A 23105-nucleotide genomic window follows, 5' to 3' on the forward strand; every position below is an offset into this window, starting at 1 on the left:
GCCTAGGGAACCTGCTGTCTATAATGCCTAATCTACTTACAGAACATTTGGCCTTTTTTCTGGAATAAACCCTGGTCAGGTTTGTGGCTCATGTATCTTATTTTGTGTGGATCAGGCCTAAAGGTCTGGAGATTTTTAAAATGATAGAAGCTTTCAGCCTTTGTCTTTAGGGCTCCAGATTATGTGGATTTGGAACTGACAGTGGAGAGCTGACCCTTCTAAAGTCAAGCATGTGAGATATGTCTGTGCAGTTGTTCAATCTCTGTGAAACTGCTTCATGTTGTTTCCTACTGGAGTAGATTAGATAGACTAAAACACTTTTTATGCTTAATAAATTCCTCCTACAGTGAAAAGCATTAGATTTAACCCCATCTTTGTAATGTATAATGTATGTTTTTGTTATTATAACATTACTGCAATGTATTCCACCATATCTGTGGTGTATGGATTGGATTAGATACAGAATACATAAAGGGATTAGTACGATCAGCGTCAATCTCCGGCAGAAATGATTTATAATGCCTAGGGTGTACTTGTTCTTTTGAGACAAAGACAAGTCATGATTAATTAGTTGCAAAACATTGCAATATTGCAGTGACGCATAAGGTGAAGAAAAAACAAATTTAATTTGGAATATCTGTTCCGTCTGATGTATGAATTTTTCTGGTGCGCTTGTAATTGTGCTCTTGCACAGTAAATCTCCCATTCTGTTCGGTGAAACGCAACCCTCACAACTCACCTGGGAAATACATTCTGTTATTGCTTTGGATAAATAAATAAATTCAATTATGTCCTATGCATCGAATAACTTGGCTCAGCTGTGCCTGTTTCAAAGTGACTAATGTTACAATGGGGAGCAGTAACAGAAACATGGGAGAGTGTTCCTGACATTAAAGCAGATATCATCATACAAACTCAGACTCAGCCTATCAATGCTGGCGTCACTCCCACGTCCAACACCTATGCAGAACAGATTGAGAAGTTTCTAATTTCAGCCAGGTTTATTGAGGCGTCAGATTGCACCTGCTGTGGGCATACACACCGATGGCCTTTCAGACCTTAACTTTCTGTCTCAATCAGGGAAAATGATTGCCTGCCTGGCTGCTACCTGCCTGCATCATCCTGTAATTATACTTACTTCCATTTAGAAACACATGCCTAGCAGCTCTGACTGGAACCTGACAGCTCCCACTGAAAGACTATGGGCTGGGTATCATAAAGGACACAGCTAGTAGATGAGGTACCAGATGAGGTCTTCTTGTGCTGCCTCTGTTTTTATTTAAGGATAAACGACTGATTCTATAGTAATCACAATCACAATATCTTGTTAACACATTTGTCTTCTTATGCTAAGTTAAATCTTCACATTGTGCATTTCTGTTCCAGAATCATTCAAACAGTACTGTCTATCTATGTAGGACTACAGCTTTGAGATTCTTTTAAACATAAATCCAAAACTGCCCAACAGGATCCAGCAAAACAACAGCACCTCCAGCACACACGATAATAATGCTCACATTTTTCAAACAACGCCCCGAGAGACCACAGTGGGTCCATCCTAACAACTGCAATAGTTCACAAGTTTGGCTTAATTTCACAAAGCGTCTGTTGTGCACAGTTTTGTTTGTTGTGTAAGTTCCGCCAAAGGATTTTTGTGCTTTTTGTCTAAACCGAGCCTAGTTGTTTAGAAGTTAGCTGGGTAGAGTCATGACACAATAAGCTGTGTCGCCATCTGTTTAGAGAAGGAAACATTAAACACTCCTGTACACAAGTTTGTTTTCTCTTTCCTTACTACATTTTTAAATAGTTACTTTAGAAAAGATGCTACAAAAAGAACTGTGTATTTGAATGGGATCTTCTATGTTTTTTGGTGCTTATATTAAAGGAAAATAATTACCATTATCCTCATATGCCATAGACCGAGCATCCTGTTTCAATTTGGTGTTCTGTTTAAGCCATCTTTCCCTCATGACCATTGTTGCCCTGCATTGTTGTCTGCTCTTTCAACCACTGTACCACCAAGGCATCAGCTTATAGGCTCTGAGGAGATGTTTACTTGTCACTTTCCAAATTTATTTGTATCATTTTTGTGAGTTTGGAGCCTAGATGCCAAACTCTGTATATTCTTCTTCAGTAATTATTTTAAAGGTGATTTGTAAGAATAAAAGAACAAAAACAAACCACAGTCACATTTGTTGCCAAAACCCAGCAGTTAGAAGATATCTTGTCAACAGAAATGCTAAAATAAATGCAAGTGACCTTTTCTACAAGTTGTATACTGAAAAAAATAATCTGTTACTATTAGTCATTGTTTGTGAGTCTGAAGTGAATGCAGGATAAGCATCAACAAAAAAGACAGACCAACCACAAACAAAACGTTAAGCTGGAATGCTGAGACACACAACCCAAAAGTGACGCGCCACAGCTGAATGCCTTGACAATGGCTAATTTATCTGTCATGTCCGTGGCATATGCCTCAATTAGAAAGTAATTTTCTACATACATCATTGTTCAGCTTCCCGGTCTATTTTTCCCGCTTTCCACAGTGGTTCAGCTGCAACAATGCTATACATTAGGTGCATTATCGCTGCCTCCAGGGGCTTTTTGATCACAAAACATAGCATCCAGGTTTCTAGGGGACTAAAAGAGAAATTTGGGGCAGGGTTATGCATTGCATCAAGATGATAGGCCATTTTGCCAAATGGAACCCAATATGGAATGACTTTCTTTAGGAGCTGCAGACAATGGCCATCAGAGCTGCAGGCCAGAACAAAGAGGCTTCATTATCATCTGTGGCTCTCATTCCGTTACTCTTGGAGTGATGAGGAAATCAAATAGAAGAGAAAACTACACAAAACGGAAGTAAATGTTCAAGGTTATACAACTGATGGAAATGTGTTGAAGCCATTTTTTTATTTTTTGTCTTGCTTGTCAATAATTGCATCAGCTTCTGGATGTGGCCATATCACATTTCTGCAGGATATAAAGGACAAGTCAACCTGTGTGTGCTGTAATGAGCTTTTTGATTAAGAATGAAAATCCGCTGGAGGGGGGGGGAAAAGTCTTGTGATAGAGTAATTTCCTCTCGTGCCACTATGTGCCTGCCTGCGTACACCGAGAACATTAAGCTGCTGCTGTAGCCGCACGTTCACATCCTCCTGCTTTCCATGCAGTCTGCCCAACCAGTAAGGCAAGGCAAGGCAAGTTTATTTGTATAGCACAATTCAACAACAAGGTGATTCAAAGTGCTTTACAGAGACATTAGAAACAAAAACAAATAAAAAGCATGATTTAAAATTGATTAAAATTGATTAAAATTGATTAAAATTGTTTTGTTTGTTTGTTTGTTAACTAATTAACAAACAAACAAACAAAACAGTATATAAAATCAAAACAGATAAAATCAGAACAATAGATAAAATCAGTAGTTAAAATGTTAGTTTTGAAATTTAAGCTTAAAAGTGTGGATTTGGTGCTTTATTCAAATGCAGCTGAGAACAGGTGAGTCTTCGACCTGGATTTAAATAAACTGAGTGTTTCAGCTGATCTGAGGCTTTCTGGGAGTTTGTTCCAGATATAAGGAGCATAAAAGCTGAATGCAGCTTCTCCGTGTCTGGTTCTGGCTCTGGGAACTGATAAAAGACCGGATCCAGATGAGCTGAGGGATCTGGAAGGTTCATACTGGGTCAGGAGGTCACTGATGTATTTTGGTCCTAAACCATTCAGAGCTTTATAGACCAGCATCAGAACTTTAAAGTCTATCCTCTGACGGACAGGCAGCCAGTGTAAAGACCTCAGAGCTGGACTGATGTGGTCCACTTTTTTGGTCTTAGTGAGGACTCGAGCAGCAGAGTTCTGAATGAGCTGTAGTTGTCTGACTGATTTTTTAGGTAGACCTGTAAAGATGCTGTTACAGTAATCAAGCCTACTAAAGATGAATGCATGGACTAGTTTTTCCAGGTCCTGTTGAGACATCAGATCTTTTATCCTTGATATATTCTTGAGGCGATAGTAAGCTGATTTTGTTATTGTCTTAATGTGTTTTTCTAAGTTTAGGTCTGCATCCATCACTACACCCAAATTTCTCGCCTGGTTTGTGGTTTTTAGGTGTATAGATTGAAGTTCTCTGGTGACCTGTAATCATTTTTCTTTGGCGCCAAAGACTATTACCTCAGTTTTGTTTTTGTTTAGCTGGAGAAAATTGTGGCACAACCAGTCATTAATTTCCTCAATGCATTTACCAACAGCCTGTACAGGGCCTCGGTCTCCTGGTAACATTGTGATATATACTTGTGTGTCATCTGCATAGCTATGATAGTTTATTTTGTTGTTCTTTATAATCTGTGTCAGTGGGAGCATGTAAATGTTAAACAGAGGGGGTCCCAAGATGGAACCTTGGGGAACTCCACATGTGATACTTGTCTGCGCAGATGTGAAGTTACCTATTGATGCAAAGTATTTCCTGTTTTCTAAGTAAGCCAGAAACAAGCACTTGTGTTTGACATTCATGCATCTCTGTACATTGGGGGTTTTTTTTGTTTTTTTTTGCTTTTGTTTTTTAATGAGATGGCTTGGTGGCAGCTATTTATCCTTCAAACGCTCATATTAGAGCTTACTTCAGTCAGCTTCACTTAGGCTTGCACTCAAACATTATAAATCCGTGTCTCAGAGGAAAGTAAGCAGAATGGCCTGAAATAGGAAAGAGGCTATTGTTGAGAGTGCATTAACAAGAGGTGTGCTACTCTGTCTGTCACTCTTTGGAAAAAGTCTCCGCCATCAGCCTCATGGTTAACACACCTCAACCTTGTTATCTACTACCTCCCTCTCTTTCTATCTCTGTTTCGTTGTCTTTGTGTGTCTGTGCATCCTATTTGCATCTGTTGTAGTTTTGGCCTATGTGCAGAGTTCATTACTCTCTTTCTCGCTTCATTACAGCCTAAAGATGGGCTGTCATCACCATTGACGGCTGCACATTAGTATTTCCCTTCTCTCTCCTCCCCCCACTCCTGTGAGAGGACACCCAGCGCAGCAAAGCAGACAAGATGGTGTCATGTGGCATGCGCATGTTTTTGTGTCTCTTATTTGGGAGATGGAGCTATTTCAGTGCTCTCACAAGAATCTCTGAGCTGTTATCAGTGGAAATAAAAGTCACCTGCCTGTAAGAGATCCAAGAAAATCAGCCAAGAGGAGGAGCAGGAGAGAGAATGAGGGATGTTTCTAATTAGAGCCCATGGTGAATTTGGTGGCAGTGGTGGAGTTGTGGTGATGTCTGTTTTGCTGTAAAGCTTCGGGGCACTGGTAGACTTCCACTGGCTGTGTATTGATGACATGCTGCGTCTGCATGTAGAGATAATCAGCCTCTATTCAGATGAGGATCAGGCAGGTTTGTTTGCTGGAATCCTTAGCACCGTATCCCTGCCATATAAACACCATGCACGCCACGCGTGGCGGGAGGCTGTTGCTGCCGCCAGAGGTAACAGAGATGAAGCATAGCTGCTGATTGAATTACAGCTTTCATCAAGTGATTTTCTTTTGAGTTACCGTATGAGTCATAGTTGCTTCATATTCTCCTTTTGAAAAGTTTTCATCATCAGAATTAACTTTTTCACAGAGCAGAGTAGTTCAGAAGAGTCTTTGACAAGTCACTAGTTCTGAGTGAAGGCTACTGAGGCTCTTTGCAAGATAATTTATAACTGACATACCAATGTTGGAGATTTGAACAGCAGGAATATATTTTGGGAAAATTGTCAAAGGGGATAAAGTACAAGGATACCATTTCTAAAAATCAAAAAAGGTACTACTTGATATATACAAGTTCAGGTAGCTGAAAACCTTTATTTATTCATTTAAACAGGACCTGATTATTGTTGCAGAGCCTCTTGTGTCTTCACCTCTCATGCTCCAAATACTTATACATGTCTGTAGGTGGCAGTGTGGGAGTCTGATTTTTTAGAGGTGTTTGACAGATAGGATTGCTAATTTTGTAACTGCATGAAATACACCCTTTCATCTAGCTTAAGACAATGGAAGAACAGATCCTGCATGGGTAGATTTCAAAAACTTTAATAAATTTGTTTGTAATAAGGATATTTTCAAACGACAAGTTTGTCTTTAAAATGTTAATTAGACATATTGCCTTTGTCTCTGTTGGTATGAATACTCATTAGCACATCGCAGCATTTTGAGATTGCGGCACTCTGAAGTAGTGCACCCTTGCTATGGTATCTTTTGGTGAAAGCTGGAGAAAAGAATGAAAGCGAGATGGTTGTGGTTAGAGTGCTCGAGTCCATCTGTGGCAGAGCAAGAAGGTTACTGTGTCATTTCCCACTCCACTGCACTAACATCCTCAATTAACAGCAGCCAGATACTGATTACATGTTTTCAGGATGTTGCTTTGCCTCTGTGACCAATCTTCTCACACTCTGCTGGGCTCCAAACTGCCAACGGAAAGCTAAGGTTAGAGGACCATGCAGTGGCAGCACACGTGCCTATACCTTTTGCACCGTTCCCACTGTTGCTCTTTTAGTCTGCATGAGGAAAGACAACCAAATGTGACTTAAGAATTTGTGCATAATCGCATCTCCAGGTGTAAAGGAATTTGTGCCTGTTTTTTCTCCCTGGCTGCATATGGAGCACATAATCAGTTGGCACTTGACCTTGACTTGTGTCATTAATTCAGTGAATAAACTGTCAGCCTCTTTCACCAGCTGTGCTCTGGATTATAACCTTGGTTCCTTGAAGGTCAAGTGTTCTTCACAAGAGTTTTTACTTATGGAAGGATGGATGGATAGATAGATAGAGAGATAGAGAGATAGATCTATCTATGGTTCTGGCATGTTTTGCATTCTGCAACATGATCTCCACAAAATGACTTACTTCATGCCTGAAGCCTAAATCTAATTTACTCAAATCTAAAGCATCTAATGTAATTCTTACTGTAATTGTACAGTAAGCTATTAACAAGCCACACCATTATTACATCACTTAAACATCACTATCACTAAGCCTTTTTTTTTTATCACTAAGCTTTTTTATTTTAACTGTCCGAAATGATGGCCTTCAATGTCCCCAGTAATTTCTAAGTATCTATGTATCTTTTTAAAGTCATTATAAAAGCTTTAAAGAAGAACCAGAAATGTTAAACACTATGTAATTAGTGTTAGTGTTAGTATTAGGTTCCTTCTTTCTTCACTGCATCACACTAAATATACGAATAATACACTAGATTGGCAAAATGCATGTGAATCATTAAGATAATGACACCAAGAAGCACTAGGTTGTTTCTCAATCAATGTGGTCATTACTCCACCAGTTGTTGTTTCCCAGTCTTTAAAAATGGCTGGCTAAGGTTAGTGCAAGTATCTCTAAGCCATGTTTAACCGTTGAGGAACACACACTCAACTACATCTGATGAACTTCCACTTGTGGTCTATGGAGATCTCTACTTGAGCAAACCAGAAATCTGGTCAGTGAAGACTAGAAGTGTGTTAGAGAGATGGAGAAAGATAAGAAAGAGGACAGGAGAGGAAGAAGAGAAGTTGGATTAAAAGGTAAGGACTCCTTATTTAAAGCTTACATGTAAGTCCTCATGTTTTTAAGTGAGATAGTGGAGCTGTACATGTGACATCATGTTTTTGTTCATATTGTGAAACATGCAAATCATACTGAGGCAGACTAACTCTGCTATTTAAAGTCTGCATAAAAATCCTCTGCAGGTTAGTGCAGGATAAACAGGTTAGTTTGCTGTAGTGTGATGAATTTAAAGTAAACAGTGGCTGTGGTTTCATGGTCAGTTAGGTTACATCTAATGTACCAGAGATTCATGTGAATTTTAGTTGATGATGCTGAGATTCATTGAGTGAATTCCACCTTCATACCAACTTTATACCAGTTAGAAAAAAGATAGCATAAACAGTGTACTGTCAGTGTAGTGGAAACTCATGAAACATCTGCTGACATCTGGTTGAATCAAGTTGTGCACATCCACAAAGAGCTGCAGGTCAGCTGATCAGAACCTGCATACTAAGAAAGTTTACTGGAGCTCTCAAAAGAAATTATTCTGATTCTTTTCCCCACACTGAACATTTACAACCAATTTTAAGGTTTCCCCACATTCTGAATCCCAAATTAACACCTTTGACTGTACATATTTTCCTGAGAGCCCCCCTCTACAATGTAGGCAACAGAAAATAAAGAGTGTTTTTTTTCCCTTCTTTTTCTTTAGATTCAAGCAGAATAAAATTAGAATGTTAAAAAAGTAGAGTTTGTATTCCCATCTACTGATATTATTTTATCATTACATTAATATAGCACACAGTTCAGTTAGCTTTGCATAAAAATAGAAACCCCCTCCAAAGAGCTACTTTTTTTTTTTTTACTTTGAGTACATTTCAGAGCGTGTTCTTTTTAGCTTTTACTTGAGTAAAGAAGTTGAATCAGTACATCAACTTTTACTAAAGTATTTTTTAGTAGCAGTATTTGTACTTCCGATAAAGTACAGAATGTCTGTACTTTTTCCAACTCTGCTACATTTGTAATTTGTAGGGTTTCTGGGATATTTAGAACTTTGACTGCACAGTTGGAAATAGTTTATTTTCATGCACATGCTTTTTTCTTTTTTTTCTTTTTTTTGCAAATTGTGCACAATAATATCTATTTTTGTTTTTGCTGCAGTTTAGAAAAATTAGCAGATCTCAAAAATGAAATTATGAAGACACTCAAAATAAATTTCCTGCAGTTACAAACAGTTAGAAGCAGTTGTGTCACGGTTCTGGGTCCATTGGACCCAGTATTTTGAGTTTATTATGTTTTGGTTTATTTTTGCATTATGGATTGTTTTCTGATGTTCTGGTGCTTTGTTTATTATTATCATTATAGATCTGTCTCTGTTATTCTTGGTGAGGGATCAGTTAGGTTTTGGGTTCTCATGTGTGTTGCAGTTTCTGTTCAGTGTCATGTCTGCATCTGGTTTAGTAATTCTTGTTTCCTGTCTTATTGTGAAAGTCTTTGTCTTTTGTTAGTGTGTGCAGCTTAGCTCCCCCTAGAAAAATGCGTCAAAATAAACAAAAACAGTGCAATTTCTTTGTAGATTACTGCACTTATTAGAAATTTATGTAGTAACTATGGACTTTATACATATATATTATTAAAATTTGGGATATAACGGATGTAATGACACAACTTGAAATGCTCCAAAAAATGGCACTACAGCATCTAAAAATGTAAAGTTGAGCCCCGGCAGGCTTAAAACATCATCACACTTGTTTGGATCTCTTTGTTTTCAGCCCCTGTGACTCTGGTGTAGTAGCAGTTGAGCAACTGAGTTACCAAGCCAGGAAATTTATTTAGAGCCCAGAGCCTGACTGCATTCAGTTTATTATGGTGCTGCTAACAAAGTCCTTCTGTTTGACCAGATATAGCCAAAGGCTGCTGCTTTTTGTTGGTCCCATCAGAGGTGACGCTGATCAGCTCAAGATGCCCTCAATTCTTCCTTTGCCAGCAAGGAGTGAACAATGAATTACTCCAGCTTTTGAATCAGTTGTGAAGTTCTACTTAAAATCATTTCTACCCCTGTGTCTCCAATAACACCCCACCTGCCTTCAAATTACATTAAGGACGCTCTATAGCACATTTACCAGCGGACAAATCAAATTGTCATTTTAGAGGGAGGACCAGAGCTAAATGAGGCTTTCAAGAGATTTGGACCCAGACTGACTTTTAAAAGCTCATCAAGCAAAACACTTATCCCTGACATGCCCTTTAGACCTCAGTGCCTTAAAGTAGCATCTCCCCGGCTTATGTTTGTAAGGATACATCATGTCACCTGCTCTTCCTTGTTTGCGGTGCTACAGAACTCAATCAAATGAAGCATTGCTGACTGAGGGCGGGTCACTGCAGAGATGTCCCCGTCTTTGGCGTGATATGGCTATCTCAAGTGAAATGAGCTGGAAAACCTGCTGTCATGAGGTGGCAAAGGAGACGCGGAGTGTGGATGGAAATAGATTGTAGTCAGAGCTAGATCTGACTTTTGATAACAGCAAGCCGGCCTTTGTGCGAGCAGACATACTGATGTGCAGTTAGCAGGGGCAGTCATCCTCGGAGTCGATATAAGTCACATGAACCGTGAAGGGCAGAGGTCAGAAGAGGTTAGTCACACACTTGCACACCACCTATGCAGAAGAGCAAGATGCTAAATGGGAAACAGTATCTGTGACTAGTGATGTGAAAATGTTTGGAGCAAAGACCAATCTACATGTGTTATTTTGGTACAGCCAATTTAGTATCGGTAGTCAAACATATAACATAAAACATATTATGTGATCAGAAAAGAATAAAGAGGACACTGGGGAAATGCATGCTACTTGTGTTGTGATTGATTGCTTTAAAAAGCCAAATGCCAAAGATTTTCTTATAGTCTGTGATACTTTTGCTGTTATGGATTTTCAGGATGCACCAACTGTCTGCTTTTTCAACACCAGCCTCAGTTATAACTAATAGTACCTCTGCTTCTGTATTTTACTGCAAGGAAATCAAATATGGATGGCTGGAAGTCAAACATGATCTTTAGCTTTTTGGCAATTTTCACTTTACACAGGGACGGTCGTCAATTCTAGTTGGAGGGGTGTCGTATATTCTGACTAATTCCTTTATTATTGGTTTCATATGTTTGGCCTGAAACAACAGTGTAAGTCTGTAGCATAAATGAAGTTTTAACTTTGAAAGTCTGATGAATATGAACGTGTAAGCACTTTAATTGTCTAAAAGGCGAGGGCAATCTAAAGGATTGATTAAGGGATTTGGGATTCACACTGAATAAAGCAAAGATGAAGCCAAGTTTGCAGCTTGGCGGCCGCTTATCGGGGCCTGGAGCCTGGGGCTCGCTCGGGCCACTTCGGAGGTGGGGTGCCCCCGGCCTCTCGGCCTGGGGCTCGGTCACTCAGGCGCAGCTGGCTGCCGGCAGAGCTCACGGGCGCGTCACTGCAACTCCCCCTGGCTTCTGCTCCGCGGCTGCTGAGTGAGCCCTCATCTGGGACTCTCCTCAGCTCTTTCCGGGACAGTGGCGCAGCTGCCCCTCTGTTGGTCTTCCTTGGTCTCTTGTGTTCTGCGGGCCTCTGGATGTCTGGAGTTTTGATCTCCTCCACACCTGCTTCACGCCCTGGAGGACGGGGCTGTGGCCCCCCCACACCCTCTAGCAGATTATTACATGAAGGAACCTTTTAAAAAACAAAAAACAAGCGCGTCCATGCTCACAGGTGTACACACGGGTGATCACACCCACAAACTACACCCTTTTTGGCTCCTACCTCAAAGCACACTGTGTTCTGTTGATCTTATGTGCTGCACAATAATGTTTAACATTTAGTATTTACTGTCATATTCCCATATATCATTGTGATGTTGTTTATTCTATTACTCTTGTTCTCTTCTGCTTGCTTTCTTTTTTCTTTCTCAGCAGGTGATCCAGGTGATTGATATATGCATTTTTTTTCTCTGCCCGTTCTGTTGGTTTTTGTCTTTTGCCCTTCTCCCCCGTCCCTCTTCTCAGCTGTTTCTCTTTCCCTCTTTCTTTCTCCCCTTCTTTCCCCCAGTCAAGTCTGTCCCATATTCAGTAAGTGAAAATAAAATAAACAATAAAAGGTGACTCAAATGGACCATTACGGCAAGGCTGGGATGGTCAATTTGGTAAAGTAAATCCGTTGGGCATCTTTCTTTGCCTTTAGACAACAATTCTGATGGCAAAAGAGCCAAACGGGACAGGCAAAAAAAAAAAAAAAAAAAAAAAAAAAAAAAGTTTGCAGCTAGAGGCCAAGACAAACAATTAGCTTGCTCTCCTACCCATGCACATTTCCACTCACACATACACACTCAAGGAAACAAAAGAAACCTGAAGTCATCTCACAGCTCTTTGTGTCTTAACTCCAGAAGACTCTCACAGGGCTGCAACCACTTTACGACAAATTTATTACTGAACAACCAAAGAAATCCTATCTCACCGTGTCACAAAAGTGTTTATGAAACTTCCTCTACTTCCTTGTTAAAAGGAAATAAAAAACCACATGCAGTCTGAGCACTGTCTTAAGTGTTCCATGCACAGTTCAAACAAAGGTTATTCAGTGGCTTTTTAACTCAAGATACTATTTATTGCATGGTACATGTCAGTGCCTAATGTCCTCTGAATGTCAGGAAATGTGGTATATAATGGTTGAGTGTTTGTGACACCCTGTCCTGCCCCTTGTTCTTCAGCGACGGTCAAAGCCACTACTAAGTATAGTGGGCCATAACTGAATTAGTAAATTCAATCTTCTAAAACAAGATCGTGTGCTCTTGAAAAAACACTCACGCTACACTTTTAGTGTAATTGCCCAAACAATTATGCTAATTTACTTTACTTAATGCATTATGTGTTTGTTATGGATAAAACCGTATGGTAATTTAAAGGGAACGGTTTCTTCATTAAAGATAAAAGGTAAAAGGCTTTCAAGTATTTGTGCACTAGAAGTGCTTTAGAATAGTTGTAGCAAGAACATATTTTGTCCACTATGCTACTTGGGCTATAAAGGTCATTTTAAACCAGAAAATTACTTTAACTACAAATATCATAGCTTTTCTCCCTGTGCATCTCTTCTGAGCATAGTGAGACTAGGGCCACACACAGTCTTTCACTTCTATTAGAAATGTGTTTGCCTCCAGCCTCTGCTCTTCCCAGCTGGTCACATCTGTGTGAACAAGCAGAACAGGGACAGCCGTTCGGCCTGTGTACAGCATTCATGAGCAGTTGTTGCTTGGCAACCTTAAAACTCTAGGTGATTGGGGAAGTCTAGCTGACTGGCTGACGGGTAGGGTTAAATGAAGAGACGGAGAGTTTTAGCCAATATGGCTGCACTAGTCTGAGACAAAACTAGCTTTGACTTTCATGTTTCTGCCCTGATATCTGTGTTGGGTACAACATTTTTGAGCCATAGATACCTACTGTATTTAGGGATGAAATTCAAAACCTAAAAGGCAAGAACAACAAGCATCAAAAGCGCTTTACTCAAAGCTCTTGCAAAGAGCAGTCATCTTGAAATCATACTGTTACCGGTTTAAAGGTTAGACTTTGAAAGTGAAGAGTGTCCTTGTGTGTTAGAGCCAAGACACAGAGGTGTTAGCAAGTAGAGCATTTTGCACACGTGTGTGTGGCTTATAGAGTGTACTCGTGTGGGAGTGTGTGATACACTATATAATCATGATGCTGTCCTACTGCATAGCCAAGGGCATGCCATCGTAATTGCTGTGAGTGATTCAATTATTATCTAGTTCTACCTACTCCACAGGGGGCAGAAGGTGCAATGGGACATTAGAAATGGATAATTTACTTCACTGTCAAGAGATGTGTAGTGCTTAGTCTTTTATCCATGACAAAACACACATGATTTTATGTGCACTACAAAAACGCTAAACATATGGGTTCAACTTTAGATCTCAAGCTGTAGAGAAATGTGTTTTCTTCTTTTTTTTTCAGAAATGTCTCATTGGATCGTGGCTCCATTAACTCTACATGCTACATTAGGAATGTCGTTTTATGGATTTCACAATGACTTTCTTTAGTGAATCTAAAAGTAACAAACAAAGAAACATCTGCTCTGGCTCTTGAAAATGTACGTAAAAAATGTAGTTGTGTCCCATCCGGAAGGTGTGTACACTATCTTAATGAATCCTGCTTTCCTATCTATGGTCATAACATGATGAGGCCTGCAAGGTCTGGCAAAAATCAGCCATGTGTGAACAGTAATCATGTGGTGTCAATCATGCACCTGAAGCTTTCATTCAGGAATCAATCAGCCTTGGGCGGCTTACAGGCAAATCAACACTTCTGCAGGTGGACAGGATGGACTGGCTGACTGGCAGCTTATTCTGTCTGTCAGCAAAGAATTGCAGAGAAATCGAACACTGCCCTGCTGTAAAAACTATCCGGAAGACTTTTCAGAATGATCCCCCCCCCCCCCATCACCAAAAATACACATTTGCACACATTTATCAGTTTCCACACTGAGAAAACTTGAGCTCATCCTGTATCTGTCATAGCAGAAAAACAGTCACATAAATCTTAGTATGCTGGAAACATGATTTGAAAGCTGTTTTAACCATTGAAAAGACAGAGAGAGAGAATCATCACCCACCCCTATAGCTAGCGTGAAAGGAAATGATGGCGAGCAGATGCATGAATCCCAATTTTACTGATCCTCGTATGATTCAAAACAGTCTCCGTCAATATCTTGTTGAAACCTGAACACGAGTTTTTTTTTGAAAAAAATAATAAGTGCACAGAATCTCTTCTAACATGCGTCTCCATCTGCTCCACATAAAATTATTTCAGCTAACTAGTGCATCAGATGAACCATAGTTCACTGCTCGGATTTACACTGCAATAAAAGGACCAATTAAATGCCCATTCTCTTAGTTTCTCTTATGTAATGGCGCTGTTTGGCTGAGAAGACTTCAGCTGGTATCCAGCTGAACTTGGTCATTGTCTCATACTCTGCTGCCAATCCAGCCCATGTGTTGACATGCCCCATAAAAATTTAACTGCCATTTTACAGAGCTGTAACAAGTCACAAAGAGACACACCGGGTGTCTCTAACAACCGCTTTTTAAAAAAATTACTGACATTCTAATTTACCACTGTGAATGGAATTGGTAATTAGCCACAACCATCAACAACAACAAAAAAAACACTACAAAAAAAAGACACTAAAGCAGCAGTGCTCCAAAATGAAAAAGCTGTTCAATTTCACACTAGCATATATGTTTGAGATTGTAGCTTAATCTTCGTCCTCTGATCCATGCATGACTACCTTTGTACACATCATTCAAACCAATAGGAATTATATTTAATTCTCCTGTCACACAACTTATTCAAACTTCATTAGCCTTCTGGGCACAGAGGTGGGTGACGGCAGTAGCAGAATCCAGTTATGATTTAACATAGCAGGGTTCAGCCATCATTCACATGAACACATGGCTGGAAGAGGGGGCGTTGACTAGCAATAGGACGCAAGCTTTCATCACTCACGAATGTTGAAAATTCATCATTACAGCATATATGGCATAAATGCATGCAGTGAGGTTTTGCTCTATCTGCCTTATAGCAATATATAGCACTGCGTTGTTGATGATTGAATAAAGTCTGATTAGGTTAGTGTACACCACACTAAAAAATAGCATTAATTAATATGTAACAATAAATTAAATGCTAAATGGTCAATCCTGGAATAAAACTCACGTACTGTCATGCAATCCAGAAATTCCTTGAACCTTGTGCTATATTAATACAATAATAAAATAATATAAGTACATGAGAATACAAGTGTTCAATTTAAATTCTAGTTCTAATAAATGTACTCAGGTTGAATATGTTATGCAGAAATAAGCTGTGAAAATTATTAAAAACTACAGCTCCATTGTCTGTTGCCTGTTTATACTGTTGCATTGAGAGAATGAATCTAAGCATCATTAGTTTAAATTCAGATTAATCTCTGCTACCGTTGATTTAGCCTAACATTAACCAAGAACACTGGCGCTCTCTGCGTCAGTCCAGCATAGTGCATTAGTGTAAATTCACCACAGTATGAAAAACTGTTTATCCTGCAATAAACTGCTTAGTATTCCATCCTATTTTGCAGGAAATTTTGCAACGTAAAAATACATAATTTACCAAAATACATCACATAGAGATCCAATATTTGATTGAAAATTGAGTACATTACATGTAAGCCTTAAATTTCCATTTTATCAAATGCCACTGAGCAGACCTTGCCTTTAAATATAGCCTCTCTCCATCATCTCCTGTCCCCTCTTTCTTATATCATTTTCCATCTCTGAGTGAAGTTATCTGTCATTCTGGGAAATACAGCATCTATACCTTTAGCTAGCAGACACACTGTATGGCAAGTGCATAGAAACAGTTTTTTGTTTGCTGTTAGAAACTTTGCATTTTAAATTACCACAGCACGTTCCTCCCTTTATGCCTTTTTCGACCACAATTTACCGACATCTGGACTCTTTCTGGGCTACTCTAATCCCTGAATATAGCACTAAAATGATAAATAACCATTTATCATTTATCATACTGCTCTTGCTCTTGACGAAGGCGGTCGCACTTTTCTCCTCTCCTCCTCTTCTCCTCTCCCTTAGCTTCCCTGCTTAGCGTCTTATGTCTTTGTCTAGTCTCGTGTTTTTTGTATTATTTTTCCCTGGAACACTCTTTCACAGTCTGTTCTCTAAAACCTAAAAGAGGAATTATGAATTGGATCAACTGGTCCCTAAACGCAATTGACACCCCTTTCTCAACGAGAAGTTTGGGCTTGGGTGAGCCTGAGTGCTGAAGATATCTACCTATTTGGAACCATGGTAACAGGGTTCTGGCTGATCGGAGCTGGCTTGGCCCTGACTTATCGAAGAATTAAGAAAGCGGAATCGGCTGTTCAAACCTCCACAAGGCTGCCCGCTGGGATTGAAACGATGGGAAGAGGCATGAGTTTCTCAAAATGGGCTCATTGAGTGCAGCACGGATAAGATCTTGGAAAGACTACGGCTGCTGTGAATACTCAGAATAAGATCTCTGAGTGCAGACTGGATTACATCTCGGAAGGGCTAGCTCGGAATAACATCTCTGAGCGCAAATTGGATGACATCTTGGGGAGGCTCACTGTTGTGAGTTCTCAGAATAGGCTCCTTGAGCACAAGAATGACAACATCACAGAACGCAAGTATGGCGAAGCTCGCGGCTCTCCAACAGGAGATTGAGAGACCAGTGTTGGACTGTAGAACTGCTTTGAAATTCATATGAGCTGTTCCCACTAAAGTAAAAAGCACCATCATTTCATGCGGATACCCTCTCGGCGCCAGCTGCGGTCGCAAGCTGCGGTCGCAAGCTGGAGCCTAACAAAAACACCCTGATAACGACTGTGTTTAGACTGTTCCTTCCCATTCCATGCAAGGCCACCTGGGTTGGCTGGAAGACTGTTTACTTAGCCTAGCAGGGCGAAGGAAACTGTCTCAGCTGAACTCTGGACACGCACACACATACATATACACTGATGTGCACACACTCATCCCCTCTCCCTTTCCAAACGCCTTCGACGCTTGTTCCCTTCCGATGCTGACGGTGGATCAAGGAGACCAGCACACAGGCTGCAGGCCCGGATGTACTGTCTAAATCGGCCTTTACCCACCCCTGTTGCTTGTCATGTGTTTCTTTGGTGTTTTAAGAGTTTTTTTTTTTCATGTGCTATGTGCAGAGGTGTTTTTTTCTGTTCTCAAACTGATCTCCCTGTTGGAGCTCAGTCTGAGTGGAGTTATTTTTTTTCTCCTTATCTTTCCTCATGTGGTGCATTTTCCATTGTTAAACCTCTCTGACCTGTCTTCCCCATGTGATGTTTTGTGTAATGTATGTATGGTCGGAGGGTAAGATCGCACCGCCATTGCGTGCAATAGGTCGGCAGCCTTATGAAATTTCCCCTTGTGGGACTAATAAAGGTATATCAAATCAAATCAAATCATTTAACCACATCATCCATTATTTGTATGCAATAAGCCCCAGTGACAGAGGACGCACCGTCCATTTAGGCTCAAATCCATTTGTTGTTTTGAAGGGATGCAGTAATGTGAAATAGTAATGCCACTCCAATGTCTTAAAGCTAAAGTAATGAGCCCACAAAAGACAATTGCTTTATAACCACAGTAGCGCACATGTGGCAAAATTATTTAGTCTTTTAGAAAATAATCAATCTTTGAGTACAACTGATGAAAAAGTGGAGTTATGAGAAGATTCATTTTTCTTGATGTACTGCTTATCCAGTCTGCTATTTAGGACACAATTAAGGTCTCTGCAGGTCTCACAGTCAAGTGATTTTGAATTTAAATTAGGAAATGATGATCCTAAAGCTCAAAACTGACCATCCTTTCTTTAGGGGCCTATTTAGCTTTTAACATAAGTAGGACACTTTAAAATTTCAAATTTAACCTCCATAAGCACATACCTAACCTGGCAGTCAGACAAGATTTGGGCTCAAACAAAAGGCTTATATTGAAGTAAAATGATATACTTCAATAAATGCTAAGACTGCCCTTAATTTTTGGACAGTTACCTCTTTTTTACAGCATCATTCATTCCCTTTGTGTTCCAAGTAACGAACTGAAGCAAGCTGTCCCCTCTATATTTTGTGTTGATCATAAACACCTAAAAAAAAATTAAAGGAACACTTGAACAAGCTTTTCGATTTGACTTTGACTCTAGCCCTCAAATGGTTGATGATTTTGGTTTCTGCCAAATATATAATTATATATATTTGATATATATAATATAATTTTATCCTCAATAAATTGCACAGTGTATGTAGTCTAGATTTTCAACTTTTCATTGATCAATATCTTATATTTGATTTAAGCACTCACCTAATTTTTTGAGCACTATATTTGATGTGCTCACATAATAAGACAAGTAGATAAAACTGTGACTGCCAAAACAAAAAATTACTGTAAGATAACAAAAAAGTATCATTTAGATTAAAAAAAAAACCTATTGGTTGTATCTTTAGAGATAAGACACACAAAAGAAAGCTTTCTTAGGTGGTTTGGTAGGTAAGACAGCTACCTTTTGTTTCCATTTGCCATTTCCTGTAACCATACCAATTTGCAACACATTTTCCTCATAAAAAAAGAACAGAAAAGCCTCAAAACAAGAGTAGCAAGCTGTGCTGCTGGAGTTGTCTTTGGAAATCAAGCTTTAGAGTCTCTGCCATCAGCGATGTTTGGTGTGCAACACAGGGCACATGCTGGGCAGGCTGCACAAAAATAGTAGCATTACTAAGGATCTTAGGAGGGTTTGGCTGGTCACAGGTCCCTGGGGAGGAAATCCTGATGCACTCTCTGACTATCATACACGTCCACACATGCACACACACATACACAAGCAGAAAGAAAAAAAAAAACAAAGGACATGGCATAGACGAGGAAGAAAAGGAAACAGAATGATAAGACTGTATAATTCATAATAGTCATTGTAAATGGGACCCTTGCTGTATTTTTATGAAAAAAAAAAACATACTTGAAACAAAATATACTTCCTGCTAAAATGAACAACAAACTGCCTGGAAACTGACTACTGGCATTAAAAGTCACGTCTTTAATAACACACAAAATTATAAGACTTAACAAAGCCTTCAGAGAGTGACGTATCCTAAAATCCAACCCTACTGCAGCTGTCCTGAAGCAGAAACCTTTTATACCAAGCTGTGATATGCCTGCAGGAAAACTGGGCAACACTGTTTCCACATAGAGAACTATATGGTCTGAAGTTTGGAACCAGCCTCAAATGGCTTTTCTGGAAACTCTAGTCTCTGGTACTTCCTTTATGGCTTAATTTTTCATTTGCTTGTATTACCCCAGAAATACACCTTCTCTCTACTCCACATTGCTAAAATAGTGCCGGATCAGTGCTGTCAAGCTGCACAAAGAAGATGAAAAAGGCTAAATTCAGACAGGAATAGCACAGTGAATCAATTTTCAAAATAAAAGACCTTTTGCACACTAAGCACTCTACCTCTGAAACAATCCTGGTGCGATCAGAAGCCATGCAAAGGATGGAACAAAAGCACATCAGCGATGCGGTTTCACAGACAAACCAGCACGCATTGCATTTCCGGGGTTAGAAGTGACATTTCAGTGACTTCATCTTTGATTGTCTAATAAAGATTGAAGGAACCAAATATAGAGACTCAATCCTTTTAAAGATTAATTTTCATTCTTGAACAAGCTTTGATTTTTGGTGTGATTTTTGAATCTTGCTGTTACATTTTGTTCACAACAAATTACATAGGGGATGTCAGCGAAGATCTTCAACTTGAATATGTCCCTTGTGTGTCACATTACATTTTTGAAAACATTGATTTAAAAATGATTTTTTCTGTAAATGAAATAATTTTCAGTTATTTGAGTCATGGCAATGTGTTTACTCACTGTATCTCTGAACTCGATTCATATTTATATTTGGGAGTCAGCTATCCCTGGTGCCATAGTTCAACAAATGGGGTACACCCTGGACAGGTTGCCAAATAATGTACATTTGTATTTATGACAATTCAAAACTCCCACGGGATAAATTTACTAGTCTTTGACAATTATTTGATATTTAGTGAATAATTCATGATTAAAAAAATGAAAACTTTGAATTAATTAATTTAAAATGACTTTTAATTTAGCAAAGGAGAGAATGATTACAGGAGCTGCTGTAAGCAGTTAAATGCCATCCTGTTAATGTTTGTCTTCCTACTCTGCCCACGTGAACATGAAATTGAATGCAGCACCATCACAGATTTTAGGATACACTGCAACAACAGAAGAAGTTGTGCTGCAAAAATACAATTGATTGTTCATGCAAATATATCATGTAATTACTGGTGATGAATATGTACCATATGGACCACTTAGTAAAAAGTATTAGCATCATACAAATTTGCTTGTGCATTTGTATGTAACTGCCTGAGGTACATGTTATTATTGGCTTACTTTCTTTCTTTCTTTGTACTTGTGTGACGCAGAATAAAAATGAAGGTGTAAAAGACTGTCAGATCTTAAGCTGGCATTTCCCTATTGACACCGTCAATCCCCCATTTACATTTCATATCTGGATGACTGGTTAGAGTCCCACGTGAAAAGGCCAGGTTGGATTAAGGTGTCTGTGTGATTCTATGATATCTTACGGACAGGCAGGCAGACCTAATTCCCTTTCTGGAGCAGGGCAGGTCTGAAGCCCCTAGTAAGCTCTCATCAGTCTCATCCTCTATCGCACGGCTCTCACCCTGTCATGAGATCAGCCATGATGGCATGTACTGGTGGATATACAGTAATTGCTTTGTCCTCTATCTCCCATTTTCCTTTACTTGTCTGTTATGTTTGAAGTAACCAAAAGAAATTAGGTGATACACAAGGAGAGCACAGACTCTTTCTGTCAAAGAGCCTTGTGATTTCTGTCTCAAATCCAGAAGAAAATGTCAGATTGCCTGTTATTCAACAATATTTTGATAGCATATCTGGCTGTGTTTTCCTTCTCACCCACATACATCTGGTAGCTTAGTATAAGTCAACTTTTATATATTGGTGCAAAGCAGGAAGTAGCAGATACTGCATGCTGTCTGAATATGTTGTTCTTTCTCTGTTTCACAGGGCTTATAAAACATCAACTCGTGTTTCATTTCTGCAAGCTTGCTCCTCGGGACTGGAAATCGCCAGTATCAAACAGTGAGCTAAGGTGGAACAGTAATCCAACCCAGCGCAGCCAGTTGTCAGGATTTTCTTCCTCTCCTTTAGAGATACAACAGATAAAGAGATTGTCTCACACTCATGAGTCAGAAAATGTGTTTCTCGTTGTTGCAGAACATATCCTATCCCCCATAACCGTGAAGGATAAGAATATTCAAGGTCCCTCGTTAGTATGCAAAACAACGCATCATATTTTTCACCATGTCTCATTTCCAATTGCAAATGGAGGATTGAAAAATATGCAGGAGATTACTGCATTAAACAATTTGGTTCTGCTTAATAGTGACTCCTTTGATTTGGTCCCGGGCCCCTGAGATGAGCATGGATGAGGAATGATTGAGATGCATGGAGGAGCTTGTTCCTGACTGCTTACACTGCTAAGGAGACCCACTTCACAATAATAAGAGGTCATCCCTGGTGGAGTGTGGAAATGTGTCTAATTAAAACAAAATGGTTTATCAAGAGCTGAGGCGAAGTGAGCAGCCCCAGTAAAATAAATAGCCAGCAATTTCCTGAGATTCAAATTCTGATAAGCATCTTATTAAAACAGTCCACCATCTAATGGAAATGCTTTCTATTGTAAGGGGATAATTCTTCCTCTCTCTTGTGCTCTTTTTCTCTCTCACCCAGCCTCCATGTTGCATGTGCGTGTCTTTGAGGATTCATGTACATGTTGGCAGCTAGGTGTGTACACGAGAAAACCATACTGCAACAGATTGGAAGCCTGCCTATTTTGTTAGGCGTTTTGGATTTTGCTCACCTTGCAGCTAAGCAGGAATGTAAATTACTGCTGTAGGCACACATTACTTAATTGTTTTTCATATCATCATTATTCATCTTGTCTGACAGCTCAGTTGTGGCACTGATGTGTTGAAAGATGGACCATCTGTACTTTTGTCACTTTCTCGCTTATGCTCCTTTTGGAGAGCCGTGTTCCATACTGATGGATGACATGTCCATGATTTGTTGCCATGTGATGCTTTAGATTACAGCACAAAGCTGAATCTCATGGAATGCCTCCAAGCAAGGACAAAATAATGACAATAACGCTAAATATTTTCATACAATGCTTCACTCGGCAAGCATATTAGAGGAGCTTGCAATTACCATGTCTCCTGCGAGTGCATATCTGTGGAAATTAATTGCATTTTGATATCTGCTGACAAATACCGACAAGTTCAGAAAAGTCCTCCAGTGACAGACATACATTTGTGCCGAAGATCGGACACATTATCTTCTACTGAACCTCTGGATTGGTTGTTTTTCATGGAGAGGAGACAGAAAACATAACAAATATGAAACCTCTTCAAACTAAACTCACTGAGAGCTCACTCTCACTGCCTCCAAATAGCTGCAATTTGTTGGCTAAAACCCAAACAGGGCATGATAGTGTCAGATTTAATTTTCATTTTGCTTCTTTTTCTCTTCTGCTCACTTCCTGTGTGAAATATTTCTCCTCAGCATAGAGTAAAAAAGCGAGCCCTTCATCACAACATGGTAGCTGAGGCTCCATCAGTGAGCTATTACTGATGTAATCGGCCACTTGTGCGAATGTGGTTTCTGTGTGTAAGAGTGTGAATGTGTGCATTTGCTGATTGCATTGCAATATTCCCCAGAGCCTTTTGAGTATGTATCTGGTACCCAGTAACAAGTGGATGGTGAAAAGTAAGCAGCAGGATAGATGGACATAATGGACATAGTTCAACTGACACACAAATCCAAGTTTGAGGATTCCTTCTTGCCGCTCTGCAATTAAGAGTAAAACTAAATATACACCTGGAAGCTAAAATGGGAACACAGAATGC

Source organism: Aulonocara sp. 'chitande type north' Nkhata Bay, linkage group LG20, assembly GCF_057382095.1.
Source record: "Aulonocara sp. 'chitande type north' Nkhata Bay isolate Kocher_YH1m ecotype deep benthic linkage group LG20, A_spYH_male_GT1.1, whole genome shotgun sequence".
NCBI lineage: Eukaryota > Metazoa > Chordata > Actinopteri > Cichliformes > Cichlidae > Aulonocara > Aulonocara sp. 'chitande type north' Nkhata Bay.